The sequence below is a fragment of the Mercenaria mercenaria genome, chromosome 10 (assembly GCF_021730395.1).
Source record: "Mercenaria mercenaria strain notata chromosome 10, MADL_Memer_1, whole genome shotgun sequence".
NCBI classification, from domain to species: domain Eukaryota; kingdom Metazoa; phylum Mollusca; class Bivalvia; order Venerida; family Veneridae; genus Mercenaria; species Mercenaria mercenaria.
Genome location: NC_069370.1, coordinates 29,555,443 through 29,561,666, shown reverse-complemented (window position 1 = coordinate 29,561,666; position 6,224 = coordinate 29,555,443).

The window sequence follows — 6,224 nt, the reverse complement described above, 5'->3', positions numbered from 1 at the left end:
AGAAGCCCGGTACGAAAACATACGCCCATCACCGTCATTAAAAGGGCATACAGACACAAAATTTGAGGGAACCCTGTTCGTGCCATTTAAAAATTGTCGTTTTCCCCCAACCCCAGGGCGAAAAAGCGAAAATTTAACGCGTTGTCCCCTTTGGTCCGAAAACATACTACATGCGAATTTAACAATCCCCGCGGGGTTTAAAGGGGGGGCGCCCAATTATGGTCAAAATTGGCTTGCCCTTTTTTAAACCTCGCATTAAAATTTAAAATCCAATGAATGGGTTCAAAATTTAAAAAAACCTCGCTTTGTCGCTTTGCCCGCACGCGTTTGGGGTTTATATTTCGGGAAAAATTTGATCGATAGAAATCTTTTTGGGAAATTTTTTCAATACACCAAAACCAAATTTCAAATGACAGTCTCGGGCTGGCTGAACACCACTAAATCCAAACTGTACATATTTCACATAAAAAAAAGTTTTCGAATTTTCTACATATCGATTTTCGGGAGATTTCGCTATTAAAAAACTGAACGTTTGGACAAAAAAACAACATCTTTTGGGTCCGAAAGAACGAATTTGGGGAAAAAGCTGTTTTTCGACTTTCCATACGGAAAAGTTCGTGTTTTTTTTTTTAAAAACCTTAAAATAATTGTGAATGTTCCAAGCACAAGCTTTTTTAAAAGAATATCTTTTAAAAAAATAAATCAAAACCCTGGTCAAACAAAATCCCGAAATTTTTTAAAGTTTTTTACCCCCAAAAGGGTTTTTCGGGGGGGACCGTCTAAAAGGGTCCCAAATTTTTGGTGAAAATATCCCATATTTTTTACTAAATAGGGGGGTTTGGGCCTTGTCAGAGAAGCTATACCCTTAAAAATTTGGGATGTCTGATTTTAAAAAATGAAAAGAAAAGCCATTACCTCGGGGAAACAGGTCAAGTGGGGGTTTCAAACCCCGGGTGGGGCTAGGGGTCAAAATCATAGGTCAAATTTTCGGAAAATTTTCCCCTCAAAATATGAAGAATTGGGCAGCAGTAAAGGCATTCCGAAAAAAAAATCCCAATTTTCCAAAGTCCAAAAAACACCTTTGGAAAAATTTCTCTGGGCTCCCCCCCCCGGGGCCAGTTATTTGGTAGCACCCTACCAAAATAACAATTTTTGGAAATTTTCTGATCCCTGTCCTGAGCTTAAAGGAATCATTTTGATTTTGTAAGTACTTAGAATCTACCAACATATCTTTTAATGGTATAGGAAAGGTACCCAGGATGTAGAGATTTCAAAACTCCCCCCAAAACCCCAAGGGTTACCCAAAGGTTTAACGGGTTTACAGGGCATCAATCGATAGCCTGGACTTTATCAAAAACCCTTTCCCCGGGGGCAAAATAACCCAGATTTTCAAATTTTCAACATGCCGGGTTGACTTCTACAACCGGGGCCCTAAATTTCGGGCAAAACTAGGCCCCAAGTGGTCTCAATTTTTAGTGGGCCCCTATATTTTACAGAGCAGTATATTTTCATGGTCACAGGGGTTTCAAAGGGGGTCAAAAAGCCGTAAAAGAAAAGATCAAATTTGATTTTTTTCCCTAAGTTTCAACACTACCCTTGCCCTTTAAAAGGACCCCCCATAAACCTTTATGGAAAGGTAAAAACCTCAAATTGAAATTTTCAAATAAAAAGGGGACCTATACCATTTAAAGATAAACATATAGTTATCCCCGGGCCCACAGGGCACCCAAAAGGGGTTAAAAACCCGTCCAATATTGATAAAAATAATGGTTTTGACTCCAAAAAATTTTTCCATAATTTTTTTATTCCTGACCTCAGATGGTATCCAGTATACCCAAATTGGTTTTTGAACAGTAGCTATATCCATACGAGTCAAAACATATGTAAAGGGATATTTTATGACAAAAGGGGTAAAACCCCAGGGAAAAAAATTTTTTCAGGGTCTAAAAATGAGGTTTAATTTTTTTTTTTTGGCTGTAGTTGTTTCCCAATTTTTCCCTCCCTGTGCCCCTTGGGGGTTTACCCTTTTGCCCCTTTCAACCTCCCTTAAAAAGAAGATTTTGTTTTTAGGGGACAATTTTAAGTAAAATTTATTTTGGAAAGGGGGGGGTTGCCTTCTCATCGTTGAAAAAAATAAAAATGGGCCCCCGTTTTTTTTGAATTTTTCCTTTTAAAGGGGGACACCCCCCCCCTTTTTTCACCCTGTCACCCATTGCCGTGAAAGGGTATAAGCCTGCATCAGGGGCCGGGGCCCCATACATTTTTTTGTCCACTTTTTAAGTCACTGGGGCAATAGAGATGTAAAAAAAAATTTTTGGTTTTAATCAGGGCAAACTGTTTATCTATGTTTCAAATAAAAATTTAATTTAGAACAGGGATGGGTTAGTTGTAAAACCCTTTGAAAATGGGCCCCTTTTAGAATTCTTGGAGTGTTTTTTTTTTTTTACTTTTGGATTTTTTTCCACTGTAAATATCCTAGATATATTAAACAAATTTTTTCGAAATTAAAGGGAAAAAAATTAATTAATAAAAGATTTTAAGCTATAAATTTTCTTTATTTCATTTTAAATTTCTTGTCCCTTTTTTTTATTCAATGAAGGGGGAGTATTTAAAAAACCTTATTTTTAGGTTTGTTGATTTCTGCAGAGAGGGTTTGGGGGCGGTGGGGGGGGGGGGGGGGGGGGGGGGGGGGGGGGGGGGGGGGGGGGGGGAAGGGGGGGGGGGGGGGGGGGGGGTTGGGGTGCGGTACAGGGCTGAATATTGTAAATTTAAAATAGAGGTTTCAACACTGAAAATGGTTGTGGGTTTACTCTGTTTTCTTGTTTGAACCCTTTTTTATAGTCCCAGGTTTCCCCCCAGAAAAACGGGGTTAAAAAATTTTTGCTGGGGGGATAGGCAAGAAACTATTCCAAAATTTAAATGTTGGGAAAAATTGCGTGAAAAAATTTTAATAAATGCTCAAAAAATTTCTATCTTTGGGCGACGTCGGGATTCAGACAATCAAATTTTGGGGGAACCTCTAATAAAAAAAATGACTTTAAAAAAAATGTGGCCCCCCTTTAAATTGTCGCCCCACCCTTTTTAATTTAAATTTTTAAAAAAATGGCCCTATTTTTCGGGAAAAACTACAGGGTTTTGCTTTCCCAATGGTCTACCAATCCAAACGTTATTGATTAAAAATTTTTTTACAGGGGTTGACCCTGACGGGGTATGCGCACAGAATTTTAATTTTTTAAAGGCCCTATTTACAGAGTTTTTTCCCGGGTAATAGGACTTTTCCGTGTCTTGAAACCCCCTCGTTGTAATGAAGGGGGTTTTTGAACAAAAACGAAACCCCTTAGTAAAAGTTGAAAAATCCCTTTTGCATGTTTTTTTATATGGTGGTATGTTTTAGGCCCCACATTTTAGTTTAAAGTTTTTCTCGAGCATTTGACATAAGGGGCGTGCGACGAGATAATTTTTTCGTCGCTCAGAAAAAAATGCCCGTCCCTTCCGAAAATTAAACTGTTGTCGATCAAAAATAAGATGTGCACTCGAGAAAACGATTTTGAGCGCCGAGAAAAGAGCCAATCGAGCGTTTCGAGATAATTTTTTTGAAAAACAAATAGGTCATATGGTTCTGTTTCGATCACCGGGATTTCACCGCCGACAGATATTCCCTACACACACATGTTCAGAAAGTCCGGCCCCCAGGGGCCAATACTTTTTAAAAATTCATAGTGTCAACATTTTCCCCTAAAATTATTTTTTTCTTAAATCGTTTTGAAAAGGCCCTTTTAGAGAAAATAAGTAATAGGGGAACCAGGGTTTTTCCCAAAATCAATGTGCCAAAACACCCGATGTATAAAATTTTGGGAGCGGCGAATAACGTTCTCTCCTCCTTGAGAAAAAAAAAAAAACTATTTCCTAGCCGCTAAAGGCGCCTTGCTAATTTCCCGGGCGAAGTTCTCAAATTCATCACGGGTAAAAAAACCCTTTCACTTTACCTTTAAAGTTGGCTTCAAAGCAGATCTTCGGGCAAACTCTTTCAGCTCGGGTAAACCTGGCTCCGCTTTGATGCTAAGGGTTAAATTATGATGAAAAAATGAAAAAGTTACCTGGGGAACGCTATAAATGTTATTTTTTTTTAATACATCACAAAAACGAAATGGCAGAAAAAGCCACCAAAATAATATTACAGTTTTTTATTTGTTTAATTGTTTTTTTAAATACTAGCTCCGAAAAGGGGGGCCAATTACTTTTAGTTTAAAGGGAAGGAAAGAAGAATAAAATTTTTACAGAAACTTTTTTGGGGATGTGTTTTCCGGGGGGTTTAGGGGGGGGTGGGGGAAAGGGTGTAAGGTCTGGGTTTTGGGGGGGGGTTTGGGGTTTTTTTGTACGGCAAGGTGAGGGAAGACAAAGGCACAAAAAATGAAGAAAATTTGCCCGGAGGGAGGTTTTTTATGGGGGGTTTAAACGGGAATTTTTGACTGCTTTATCTTGACAAATACAATCCAATATAGCCCCGGTTTTAGAAGTAAAATAAACCTTTATAGGGTATACACAAGGTTTTTTTGCAGTTCCCTGTTTTTTGACTTCAGTAAATGAAATCCCCCGGATAAACCTTTTGGGGGAAACTTTTTTTTTAAGAAAATTCAAAATGGCCCCCCATCGTAAAATGTCAATACTTTTTAACCTTTTGGAAAAAAATAGGGAAATTTTTTGTAGGGGGGTTTTTATTAAAAGGTTCGGGTTGTTTTATGTGTTCTTTAGTTTGGGGCCACAATTTACCCACAGTATCGCATGACTTTCGCCCCGGAGACCCTTTGGGCATTTTCCATTTAAAAGAAACATCAGAACCATTTAACACTATATTGTATTTCGGGTTGATGTTTAGTAACTGAAAAAGGTGTTTTTTGTTTTTGAAATATAATTTTTTTTGGGTTAAAAACCAAGCATTTGAAATAAAATTAGTTTGAGAAAAAAAAACAAAATTAAATGTAAAAAACAAAAGGGTACAGCAAAAACCCCCCCAACAACAAAAAATTCTAAACTTAAAAATGAAAAAATATAAAACCCGGAAAAGTGCAATATGAATACGTACGTTAAAAAGGGGAAACTTTTTTAAAAAATTTAAACCCCATGTTTTGCCCTGTTTTTTACATCCAAACAGACCCCCCCAATTTTTAAATTTTACTTTTCCCAAAATTTAAAATTTACAGGGAATTGAATTACACAGAATTAAATTAATTACCGATGCCGCTTTGTGATTTTTCGATATCATAACACTACAATAAGGCAAGCAAGTACCCAATCTTTAGGGGAAAGGGCAAGAAAAAAAAGGGGAGAAAATTTAACATTCTTTTGTCCGTCCCTCCCAAGAAAAATTTTAAATGGTTCACGGTATGTCTGCAACATGAATTAGTTTTTCCCAATAAATAAACGCGGGATTTAAATCACCCCCTTTTAATGATTTTACAAAATAAAATTTAAACCCTAGTAATGTATCCAACGAAATTGGGAATTCAAAATTTAAGCATTAGTACTTCTAAAATTCTTCTAGAAAGAAAAATTTAAAAAACCGGGGAAAACCCCTCCTCGGGACTTTACAGTTCAGCTCGAGTCGTTTTCCCCCGGGACGGGCCACGAACCTTTTAATTAACCCTTTTTTATTCCTTTTCACTTTTCCCAGTGAAACTTTTTTAAACACATAAAAAACTGGAGACTAAACGCACCAAAAGAGAAACTTATAAAAGCTGCCATAATACTTTTGGCTTCTAATTTTTTTTCATTTAGGGTTACTTTCGTTTCCAAAAAGGGCCCGTTTTTAAAAGATTTTTGTAATAAATATTTTTTTTTAAGAAAAAATTTTCTTGAAAACTAACACTGAATTAGAATAGCAGGACTTTTTCAAATTTTTACAATTTTTAGTTTGGGGACTTTCCCGGAAACAGCAGAACGACCGCTGTACCATTTCCTTTTACCCCTTATACCCAATGCATTTGTGCATATATTTCTTTAGATTATCAATGATATATGGACAATGACAACAGAACTAAAAAAATTTTTTAAATGTTAGAAATTTTTTTTCAGTTTTACACAAAAAAAGTCCCTTTTAAAATTTTAAACTCCCCATTTGTTCCAAATTTGGGTTTATGAAAGTTGGTAAGGTTTAAGAGATGGGAAAAAAAAAACTAACACAGAATAAACAATGGGTGTGCCTTAAATTTAAAGAAACATTTGTT